We start from the raw sequence: 12782 nt of genomic DNA, 5'->3' as shown, positions 1-12782 counted from the left end.
TGTCTCTCATTCTCTCTCTCGCAAATAAATAAAATCTTAAAAAAAAATTAAAAAATAAAATAAAATAAAATAAAATAAAAAAATAAAATAAGCTTTGAGGACTTCCTCCTCAGCGGGAAGCCTGCTTCTCCCTCTCCCACTCCCCCTGCTTGTGTTCCCTCTCTCGCTATCTCTCTCTCTGTCAAATAAATAAAATAAAAAATCTTAAAATAAGCTTTGAGGGCGCCTGAGTGGCTCAGATGGTTAAGCGTCTGCCTTCGGCTCAGGTCATGATCCCAGCGTCCTGGGATCGAGTCCCGCATCAGGCTCCCTGCTCCCTGGGAGCCTGCTTCTCCCTCTGCCTCTCTCTCTCTCTCTCATGAATAAAATCTTTAAAAAATAAATAAATAAAATAAAATAAAATAAGCTTTGAAATAAACTCTCTCCTCTCCAAATACCTTAGCCCAAATTTTCATTTAAGAAAGAATAATTTTATTTCATAAATATTAATATTTATATTAATATATATTGTATAAATTCTATAAATATTTAATATACTATAAATATTTATAGTATATTAAAATAAAAATAAAACAAAATGAGTTAAAACAATAAGATTTATAAAGGTATAAGACACAGAAAGAAAAGATGTTTTTAAATGAAAAAGGAAAGTCAAGTCAATGACTTCCTGGAGGAGGTGTGGGGGTTCTTAGGACAGAAGTGATTAGTTTTTGATTCGGTAATTAATTTTGAAAAAAAAAGAAGTTCATTTTCACATACACGATCTAATCCTCACAGTGACTTGGTAAGAACACATTTATAAAAGGTGAAACTGAGGCTACGTGGTAAACCTGGCTCCAAGGGTTAAAACATACAATTCGAAAGTAAGACCACCAGCTTCAGAACCCATGCCCTTTCCAACATGGTAAGACAGAAATTATGATCACTGAAGTTGCAGCTGCATATCTGTGTATGAAATATACATTTCCAAAAAGTGAAAATGATGTTCCTTTTTCAAAAAAGTCAATACTACAGAAAATCTCTACCTTATTATCCAAGTTCTTATTCTCTAGATCAACTGAACCTAATACCACACAGTATAAATTGACAAAATATAATGCTCTTGAAACACCAAAGAGTAGTGAAGTATACAAAATAAAAGTACCGTACTCAAAACCATGCTCAAAAATCACTCATAAAGTGCTGCATACATGTTTTTGTGCTTAGGACCCTGTTCAAAAAATCTGTATAAAAATATACTGTAAAATCTAAAGTACTGTAGCCACTGTGGAAAACAGTTTGGTGGTTCCTCAAAAAGTTAAATATAGAGTTAGCATATGATCCACTTCTGGATATATACCCAAAAAACTCAAAGCAGGGACTTGAACAGATACTTGTACAGCAATGTTCACAGCAGCATTATTCACAACAGCTGAAGATGGAAACAACCCAAGTGTCCATCAGATGAATGGAAAATGTAGTGTACACATAGAATATATTCGGCCATAAAAAAGAGTAAAATTCTGATACATGCTACAATGTGGATGAACCTTGAAAGCACTGTACTAAGTGAAATAAGCCAGTCACAAAAAGACAAGTATCATATGATTCCACTGATATGAGGTATCTAGAACAGGCAAATTCACTGACATAGAAAGGAGAGTAGAGGTTACCGGGGGTTGGGGAGAGGGAGAATGGGGAGTTACTGCTTAATGGATATAGAGTCTCTGGTTGGATGGTAAAAAAGGTTTTAGAAATAGAAAGTGGTGATGGTTACACAACACAGTGAATGTACTTAATGCCACTGAATGTACACTTAAAAATACTTAAAATGACAAATTTGGGGTTAGATATATTTTATAATAAAAAATCAAGAAAAGAAAAATATACACTATACACTTAAATGGGGTGTAAAAAGCACTTTTGAGAAAACTTTTCAAGTATCTGGTTCCCTACTTAAAGTCATTAGTCCTTTAATTTTTTGCCAATCTCACAGCTGATTTTGTCATAAGGTAAATGTGTATATGATGCAACTCCACTGCACTGCAAATTATACTGCTGGATATACTACACAACCAAAATATATTAACAACATGTAACAGAAAGCTACTTACAGGTATGAAATATATACACACACAGACTTTGAAGGGTATCCAGAATAGCATCTTAAGTGTCCATAAAAACCATATACTCGATATATATACATAGAACTATAAACTAACATTTTTTAAAACCTTTAAGTATAATACCACACCACTTACAGTTTACTTAATCACTGTTTTATGACTATAAAATTCTTATTTAATAACCAGTCCAATCTCACTAGAATGGAAACTTCAGGAGAGCAGAGAAATTAACCTGGCACATCACATTTACGATGGTATACCAAGCAGATACAATATGGCTGGTGGTAAAGAGTCAGTACTCACTTATTTGATGAATGAATAATGAAAAAAAAGGAATAAATTATTGTTATATGTCATTTATGACTGACAACCTTCTTCAAAAATAGGAAACAACATTCTAAGTTACCCACTGTTTCTATATTAGGTACCTATTTCACAAAGCATGTTACTTAAATAATAAACTACACAAAGGCAAAAAACCAGACTGAACACTAGCTATGGACAGTTTGCTACATAAAAAAGCAAGGTAAGCTGATTGCCTAAATATCAACAATACTTCCCCATTTTAAATTAAGTACCAAATTACCAGTATACATATACCATGAATATACATACACTATGGAACTCAAGACTGTCTGTATTACCTTTAGGAACAGGAGGAAAGCTTATTTATGTTTTAGAAAAATACCTAAGAATTTAAAGTCTCCTTCATAAAGGTTAAGATGCCATTATACATAAAAGAATCAATTATGTGGGACTGCTTTTGACCTCTCCACCAATGTGTTCATTTAGTAAATTATTAAGATGTAAATCAAAATCAGCATCCAAGTCATCTCACACATTATAACATGTCCCCTCAGCATTTTTTGCAGAAGAGGTAGATAAGGGTGGAAGAAGATGAACCAAATCTTTTTCCAGTAGAAAGTAACCCCCAGGAGGGAAAAAACTGTCTTACTTATTGGCATATCCAAAAATCTCAGAACAGTTGGTGGCATGTAACTATTTGTCAAGTGGAAGGACAGCAAGAAAGAAGGGATGGAAGGAAGGAAGGGAGCAGGTAAAGGAAGGGGAAGTACCTATTTATTCATCCATAAATGTGTAGGTACCTATCAGAAGACTCACTGAACAAAACTGCCAATCTTTTCAAGTCCATATGTACCAAATACATATTAGACATAATAACAGACTTCTCTGAACATCTCAATGAAAAGGCAAAGGTTTTTTTATTTACTCATGATGCAATACTCAATACTAAAAGTAATTTGCTAATTTGCATGCATTCATTTGCAGCTGGAGGAATATGATCATTGATTTTGGGAGAGTTGTTATTAAAATTACCACAAATTTATCAGCTGAACAAATCAAAAAACAGCCAAGATGACAAATCATTCAAATCAAAGCAATAAGGAAATGCAACCTTTGCATACAAATATATTTTTTAAAAACCTAATATGAAAATTAAAATAATTAAAAACTGAAGACGATCATTTATGTGTATTATCAATTTAAAGAAAAAAAAAGATTTGCTACAAGTTTCCTTCCTGTAAAAAAAGTTTCCATACACATTTAAAATGATTCAAGTAAAAAAGATCTAACTTAAACCACTTTGGTAGAGACTTCTACACCACTACTTAAAGTATAGTATAATATAGAACTTAACAATGACTAGTCTTTTAAAACGGAAAGTTTAAAAAACAAAAGGTAAAAGCACATTTAAGCTCTCTTATCAAGAAAGCTAACGGTTGTTCTAATTGTATCCAGTACAACATAACATTTATTCCTTCTACTTACAAAGGTTCTCACTTTATTAGAAAAGTTAGATAGCTGACCAATGAAGTTTCTGCCATTCTAACAGTTCTTTTTTATCTTCATTTATTGAGTGATTCAATAAAATAGTTATTCAGCTCTTACTGTGTTTCAAATTCTAGTCTATGTCTTTGGGATATATTAGTGACCCCAACAGACAAAAATGATCCTAAGGTATGAGGCAAATGAAGAAACATTTTCTCAAGAAAATCTAAAACTCAGGAAAAACAGAAGACTATGTAGTATTTGAACCAAAACCTACCCCTCTCTTTCCTTCCCCCTTACTGGCTCAGTGAGGCTGAAATTTCAGATTGGCGCAGCCAGGAACAAAGAGTACCCTCTCACCACAGCTACCACTCCAAGAGCAGTCTTCCCAGGAGGAGCAGGACGTCAGTATTTCTCATTCTGCTCAAAGCTACCTGATGCTAAAGCTAAGTTCCAGGTAAGTGCAGATAAGGGCACCTCTCTTCCACTCAACTGCCACGCACAGAAAAGAGGTCCTATGTTGCTGCTACATGTTGAAAATACTAGGACCCAGATTGTCCTCCACTCAGCTACTTTGGAAAGCAGAAGTCCCACACCAGGAAAGGCAAGACTAGGTGACCTGAGACTACCATATATACCTCCAAGAAGTGCTCAGTTCCTAAACTGGGGGTGAAACACAAAGAGAAAAGCACATCACTCTCTCTACTACCCAATTCCAGAGCCAGAGCCAAAGATTTTACCAGAAAGGTAAAGCAGGCCTTAAAACCAATAGCTCTGAATCTCTTCCAAAGAGACTGTTCCAATCCAACATTGTTCCAATGTTGACTCTGTCTGCAACAGTGTGTGAAGTTCAAGCCTAAGGGCAATCTCAAAACCTTGGACATTGTGGTGAAGGACAAATGGGAGGAGATTCAGAAACAGGCTAACCTGTAAACCAGCTGGGATGAGCCCTCCTGGGGTCAGAACAAATTTCAAGCTCTAACTCAAGAACTATCCCTTCAAGTGAGCTCCAATTTTTTGGATCAAGCTGAGAAACAATTTATGTCCTAAGGCATTGTTGAAAACAATGGAGCAGGCAGGTGGCAATTAATGGAGCTTAACATCTGGGTGTGGTCAAGGAAAGAGGCAGTGAAAGGGAGCCCTGTGAAAAATCCCTGGGTTAATGTGGGCATATCCAAATCTGCACCCCCTAGGAACAACACCAGATGCTTAACACTGCAAGAGGGAAACAGACTTCACTAAAATAATCCACCCAGTAACTAAACAAATAAGCAAGTAACGGGGCGCCTGGGTGACTCAGTCGTTAAGCGTCTGCCTTCGGCTCAGGTCATGATCCCAGCGTCCTGGGATCGCGCCCCGCATCGGGCTCCCTGCTCCGCAGGAAGCCTGCTTCTCCCTCTCCCACTCCTCCCCCTGCTTGTGTTCCCTCTCTCGCTGTGTCTCTGTCAAATAAATAAATAAAATCTTTAAAAAAAAAAACAAATAAGCAAGTAACAATCATAAGGGCTCAGAGGGGCAGGGGAGACCAGTATCCAGAGTTGCTACAATATTATATAAGATGTCCGTTTCCAATAAGAAATTACTAGCCATACAAAGAAATGGGAATGTATAACCCATATAGAAGGAAAAAAGCAGGCAATAGAAACTGCCTGTGTGAGCCACCAGATGTCGGATTTAACAAAGACTTCAAAGAGCCATTTACATATATATTCAAAGAACTAAAGAAAATTATAATTAAAGAAGTAACGTATGATGACAATGTCACATCAAATAGGGTGTCAATAAAGAGATAAATATTATTAAAAATAAACAATGAAATTCTGGAGTTGGAAAGTATAATAAGAAATAAAAAAGTCATTAGAGGGGCTCAACAGTGCATTTCAATTGTCATAAGAATGAACTGGTAAAATCAAAGACAGATTAATAAAGATTATTCAATCCAAGAAACAGAGAGGAAAAAGAAAAAAGAAAACTGAACAGACCCTCAGAGAAAAGTAAAACACCACTGAGTGCATCAACATACACATAATGGGAACAAAAGGAGAGAAAAGGAGAAGAAAAAAATATTTGAAGAAATAATGGCCGTATGAAAATGAACTACAGGGGCGCCTGGGTGGCTCAGTCATTAAGCGCCTGCCTTCGGCTCAGGTCATGGTCCCAGGGTCCTGGGATCGAGCCCCACACTGGGCTTCCTGCTCAGCGGGGAGCCTGCTTCTCCCTCTCCCACTCCCCCTGCTTGTGTTCCCTCTCTCGCTGTGTCTCTGTCAAATAAATAAAAAATCTTTAAAAAAAAAAAAAAGAAAGAAAGAAAATGAACTACAGTGGGGCACCTGGGTGGGTCAGTCAGTTAAGCATCTGCCTTCAGCTCAGGTCATGATCTCAGGGTCCTGGGATCAAGCCCCGCATCGGGCTCCCTGCTCAGTAGGGAGCCTGCTTCTCCTATCCCTCTGCTGTTGCTCTCTTTCTCTCTCAAATAAAGTCTTAAAAAAAAGAAAGAAAAGAAAATGAATTACAGCTACACAAAACCACAGATGAATCTCACAAACAATGCTGAGCAAAGAAAGCAAGAAGAATATAACTGTGGTCATATACATTTCAACAAATAAAATATATTTCAGGGATGCACATAAGGTAATAAAAGTCAGACTACTGAGTGCCTCTGAATGAAAGGGAAAGGGTTATGAATGAGAAGAGATGTTATCTGAGAAATTCTGATGGTACTTGAAATATCCTATTTTTGACCTGGGTTATAAAGACACTTGCTGTACATGTTTTATATGTTTCTGTATATTCCTCAATTTTTTCAGTCTTAAAAGAAAAAGATAACAGCTGCAAGTTTCCCACAATGGTTAAAAATAATCTGCAGACCCAGAGAGCACAATATACCTAAGTGGGATCAACAAACCCACATCCAGCTACAAGACAGCAAAACTGCAGAACACTGAAGGTAACAAGAATCTTAAAAGCAGACTTTTATAAAGGACCTCTCACCCAATGGAATAATTAGAATTACAGCTGACTTCTCAAGAGCAACAACTTAAGTCAGAAGGGAAAGACGTACATAGATACTGAAAGAAAATTATCAACCTACTATTGTCTTCCTAGAAAAGAATAACCCTCAAGAATAAGAGTAAAATCATAAAACATTTTTTGAGATAATCAACATTTTCACATGGACTGGATACTAGATGATATTAAGGAATTACTGTGAGTTAGGGATAGTAGTAGTATTATGTTTATTTTTTTGTTTTTTTTATGTTATGTTAATCACCATACATTACATCATTAGTTTTTGATGTAGTGTTCCATGATTCATTTGTTTGCATATAACACCCAGTGCTCCATTCAGTATGTGCCCTCTTTAATACCCATCACCAGGCTAACCCGTCCTCCCAACCCCCCTCCCCTCTAGAACCCTCAGTTTGTTTCTCAGAGTCCATAGTCTCTCATGGTTCGTCTCCCCCTCCGATTCCCTACCTTCATTTTTCCCTTCCTGCTGTCTTTTTTTTTTTTTAACCTTTTTTAAAGCTCTTCTATAGGAGATACACTGAAGTATTTACAGACTTCATGATATAATATTTCAGCAGGAAAGGAGACACAGAATGGGGAAGAGATGAAAGTAGAATGGTAAAATGTAACTACAGAAACTATGGGATAGAAATAACTGGGTTTCATCACACTATTGGTCTACTTTCACGTATGCTCACAAATTTCCATGATAAAGAGCTAAAAATAATTGTTAAAAGAAGGCTAAATTAAAAATTAAAACAAATAAACAAAAATAGAGACAGTTTACCAGTAAGAGACCTCCACTGAAGGAAATTGTGAAGATGTTCTTCCGGAAGAAGGAAAATGATCTCACAATCAGAGATTAAAGAAGAGACAGTGAGGGGCGCCTGGGTGGCTCAGTCGTTAAGCGTCTGCCTTCGGCTCAGGTTGTGATCCCAGGGTCCTGGGATCGATCGAGCCCCACATCGGGCTCCCTGCTCCGCGGGAAGCCTGCTTCTCCCTCTCCTACTCCCCCTGCTTGTGTTCCCTCTCTCACTATGTCTCTCTCTGTCAAATAAATAAATAAAATCTTTAAAAAAAATAAAGAAAGAAGAGACAGTGAGAAAAGAATATGGTAAAAATGTATGCCAATTAAATCATGTACTTCTATACAGAACAGTATAATTTGTTGGATTTAACAAGCATAAAATAAAATATTAAGCAATAACAACATGTCAGGAGAAGAGTGATGTAAGATAAGCTCCCGTAAGGTCCAACTTTAAGAGGAATATGAACAGTAAAATTTCAAGGGTAACCACATACTCTCTATGATCTACTAATCCCACCTCCCTGTATCTTCCACACAGAAAGAGCTGCACACATACTAAGGCATATACAAACACTTCCAGCACTTTTTTGTAATGGCAAAAAAAAAAGGGAAACCTAAATGCCCATCAATAGGAAATGACAAAATTACAGTAAATCAATAAAAAGAAATACAACAGTTTAAAAGACTAAGGTAGATCTACATATACAAACATACTGAATGAAAAAATTTAACTGCAGGTACTGTACAACCTTTTTACATTAAAAAATCATAGAAAAAATTATATATAAGCTGGTAATAGTGACTACATCTACAGAAACAATGAAAGAAATGGTATGGATTGGAAATGAGCCTTGTGTATGAGTCTTGTAAAAAGACATTATATTAATGCATTTCTTCTATTATAGTACATTAATTTTTAAAAATAACTTCACAGTTAATAAACTTTGAATCCTTTGAGTACAAAGATCACATCTATTGTGTTCTCACTGTGCCACAGGCAAATGTATAGCAAATTATAGGTTCCCACAAGGGGGGGGCGGGAGGATACAAAGAATGATTCAAAGGGAAAATGCCAAAATAGCAGGGTGACTATATGCAGTTTCTTTTCTTCCTCCTATTTTCCAATTTTTAGAAAATAAACATTTACATTTATAAAGGGAAAAACTATTTTAAATTAAAAATTAAGTGCATCTGACAAAAAGACACAAAGTGATGAGACAAAAAAACTTTTGAATGTATAATTAGAGAATCAGCATGAACATGTTTCCTATTAGTTTAATGCTCTCTCAGAAGAAAGCGAGGAGTTAAAAAAATTAAAGGCTAAGCTTGATGAAAATATTATTAATAAGATAAAATCAAATCTGCATAAAATCAGAGACTAATTAGTGTGCTAATTAGTTCTCTACCATACTTACACAGGTTGTCAATAGAAGGAGTTGTGTATATCAGTGTATTTTCCATTCAGAAAAACAAAACAAAAATACCCCACAAAAAAACCCAGATCTATTTGGGGGGGCAGCACCTGGTAGAAGGGTGTGCCTATTTTATAGTTTTTAAGGACTGACCCAGAGAACTATTTGAAACAAATGAATCAAAGCATCAAAAATTCAAAACCCTCCTAGTCACTCTGAACATAAATTAGTCCTTTTAGAGATGTGTCTGTACATCAGTTTATAGTATACCAGTAGTAACAGATAAGATAGAAAAAAATCAAGCAAAAATACTAAACTGAAGTGCAAGAGCCAGTTTCATCCTCTCAGTATTAAAAACAAACAAAAATGTTTATTAGCATGGTTAAGTGGGACCTCTTCTTTACTTATATCTAAATGTCACCCAGTCGCTTAGATTCTAACACCTCTTAAATCCTGATCCCAGGTTGCATGCTGCATGTTCCTCTTCCACCAAGAGATCAGTTCCAATTCATCCATCCCCAAATTATTTCACCTGCCACCACTTCGGTCTTCCTACTTCATGGCAAGCACTGACTGACTAATGAGGAAGTCCATCCTTTCAATTTTTGGCTGGGTGGGACACACTCCAATGTGCTTGTTTTATTAATCTTTAAATCGCATATAGGTATACTCTATACACATACTTTAAAATAAAAAGTTAAAAAGTCCACGATCAACAAGTGAAGCAATTTATAAAGAACATATTTTTTTAAAAAGTATATTCATTTCTTAGAGCCAAGTTATCTATTTAAATAATTATACATTTCAAATAGTATTGTGGAATTTAAGCCTATAGTTTATAAAAATGACTAAAGGGGCGCCTGGGTGGCTCAGTCGTTAAAGCGTCTGCCTTCAGTTCAGGTCATGATCCCAGGGTCCTGGGATCGAGTCCCACATCGGGCTCCCTGCTTGGTGGGGAGCCTGCTTCTCCCTTTCCCACTCCCCCTGCTTGTGTTCCTCCTCTCACTATCTCTCTGTCAAATAAATAAATAAAATCTTTAAAAAATAAAAATTAAAAAATGACTAAAAACATATGTGCACCCAAATTCTGAGGAAATGGAAGATATTATTTACCTAACAGTGGAATAAAAAATATGCTAACTTATCCATACCATTGCCATCTTAGAAACTAAAAGCCCCAGGGGCGCCTGCGTGGCTCAGTTGGTTAAGCATCCAACTCTTTTTTTTTTTTTTTAAAGATTTTATTCATTTATTTGAGAGAGAGAATGAGATAGAGAGCATGAGAGGGGGGAGGGTCAGAGAGAGAGGCAGACTCCCTGATGAGCAGGGAGCCCGACGTGGGACTTGATCCCGGGACTCCAGGATCATGACCTGAGCCGAAGGCAGTCGCTTAACCAACTGAGCCACCCAGGCGCCCAAGCATCCAACTCTTATTTTGGCTCAGGTCATGATCTCAGGGTTGTCAGATTCAGCCCAAGTGGGCTCCCTGCTCAGCGAGGAGTCTGTTTGAGATTCTCTGCCCCACTCCCCCATCTCTATAAAGAAATAAATCTTTAAGAAAGGAAGGAAGGAAGGAAGAAAGAAAGAAAGAAAAAAAGAATCTAAAAGCCCATTTAAAAAAATCTAACACTCACTAAAAGAGAAGAGGTTCCAAACTAGGCGTCAGCAAATGCTTTCTGTGAAGGGCTGAATACTATTTTATTCTTTGTGGGCCATACAGACCTGCAATCACTCAACTCTGCTGCTCAAGTACAAAGACAGCTGCAGACAATACATAAAGAAATGAGTGTGGCTGTGTTACCATAAAACTTATTTATGGACATTGAAATTTGAATTTCACTTAATTTTCCCATATCACAAAATATTACTCCTTTGATTATTTTTTCAAACACTTGAAAATGTAAAAACCCCTCCCTTGGGCCTTAGAAAAACAAGCAGCAGGGACCCCTGCTCCAAACTAACAGAGAAACCTCACAAATCCGAGCATGAGTCTAAGTCTTGGACTTCTTCCAAATCTATTTCTCTTAACCTTCTTCCTAAGGAAATCTTTTTTAGTATTATATTAAACACATGATTTCTCTCCACTCCAAGCATTTACTTTAACAGACCCCAATGAGTTGTTCCAGCATGCAACAGGAAACTACTAGCACTATTTTAGGATATAAAAAATTATTTCTGCATCTCCATTACTCTTACTATAAAATTTCACAAAACTTGAAGTAATTTGTAGACACAGCCTTGTTTTCCAATTAGATAAATTTCAGGAAACAAATACAGTACCTGAGAAATACTGACATGAAATACCTCCATACACAGCTACAATAAAACCAAGACCATTCTGAATAACACATGTTAAAGCAGTAAGTAAAACTGTTCTGAGTGATGTTAATCAACACTTACTAAATGTTTAGAAAATGCTTTCAATGTTGGGAGCCTCAGTAAGCTCCAAATAATCATACTACCTGTATACAAAAAATAAAAGAGAAAATTATCTACAAGTTCAGAATTGGGTGCAGCTTCATATTTCATAGGAGGAAGAAATTCAGATGGAGGTGCAAAAAGGAATGAAGAAAGTAAAATATGAGTAATGAAAAATGCAAAAGCAACAAAATAAAGACATAGAAGTTGGATAAAATAATTATTAGAGTCTAAGTTAAGTTTTAACAAGAAAGGAAAACAGCCAAAGGTAAACTAATGACTGGTATTACAAGGGAAGCAGCTGGGTTTTAACTGAAGAGAAAACAGCTTTTATGAACAATGGTGTGAGGGATTGAAGGAGAAAGGGGGAATAAAAGAGCAAATAGCCAAAATAAAAAATTAAAATTAAGGGACGCCTGGGTGGCTTTGTCGGTTAAGCGTCTGCCTTCAGCTCAGGTCATGATCCCAAGGTCCTGGGATCTGAGTCCCACATTTGGCTCCCCGCTCAGCGAGGAGCCTGCTCTCTCTGCCTGCCACTCCCCCTGCTTGTGCGCTTCCTCCCTCGCTCTCTCTGACAAATAAATAAAATCTTTAAAATAAAACAAAACAACATTAAAATTAAGTCACCATTTAGTTATCCACTTATAATCCCCCTCCCCACCCTGGAGTGAGGGGAGAGAATGGGATTTTTTGCAATATAGCTATAGTCTTACTATATGAAGTATGCAACCATTAGTTATTATAAAAACTACAGTGTATCTATTAATGGGAGGAAAGTTTTAAGCATCAAACTGTTGGTACTAACAATATACAGGTATAATAACATGTGGTAGATAACTAAACAATGTTACTATACTTACACATGTGAAAGTGTTTAAACTTTGACAGTGGCTATAACTTCAGCAGTTACCATTTCACCAATTTTCTGGGACTAGGCAAATTACGGTAAACTGTAACATCTGCAATGCTTCTAGAAGCTTTAATGCACAAAACACGAATTTTTTAAATGAGGTAATCCTGTGTTAAAGCAACAGGCATGTATAAGAATACATTAACCAGGGGCGCCTGGGTGGCTCAGTCGGTTAAGCAGCTGCCTTTGGCTCAGATCATGATCCCAGGGTCCTGGGATCAAGCCCCATGTCGGGCTCCCTGCTCCACGGAGAGCCTGCTTCTCCCTCTCCCTCTGCCTATCTGTGCTCTCTCTGTCTCTGTCAAACAAAAAAATAAAATCTTTTTTTT

General features: G+C 36.6%; 1 protein-coding gene across 7 annotated transcripts in view; it reads right to left on the bottom strand.

Annotated features, from left to right (window-relative positions):
* Positions 1-12782, bottom strand: part of CNOT4 (CCR4-NOT transcription complex subunit 4) — a 145752-nt gene that overhangs the window by 86656 nt on the left and 46314 nt on the right. The window contains exon 2 of one of the 7 annotated variants that reach the window (XM_081800041.1): positions 11526-11587. The exons of the other annotated variants lie outside the window; for them this stretch is intronic. The gene's annotated coding sequence lies outside the window, so the exon portion shown is untranslated. The remainder of the gene's footprint in view (positions 1-11525; positions 11588-12782) is intronic. 7 annotated transcript variants of the gene reach the window in all.

The sequence above is a fragment of the Leptonychotes weddellii genome, chromosome 12, assembly GCF_054177405.1.
Source record: "Leptonychotes weddellii isolate Sample4059 chromosome 12, ASM5417740v2, whole genome shotgun sequence".
NCBI lineage: Eukaryota > Metazoa > Chordata > Mammalia > Carnivora > Phocidae > Leptonychotes > Leptonychotes weddellii.
The sequence above is the reverse complement of the archived record's forward strand: the minus strand, read 5'-3'. Positions and strand labels throughout refer to the sequence as shown.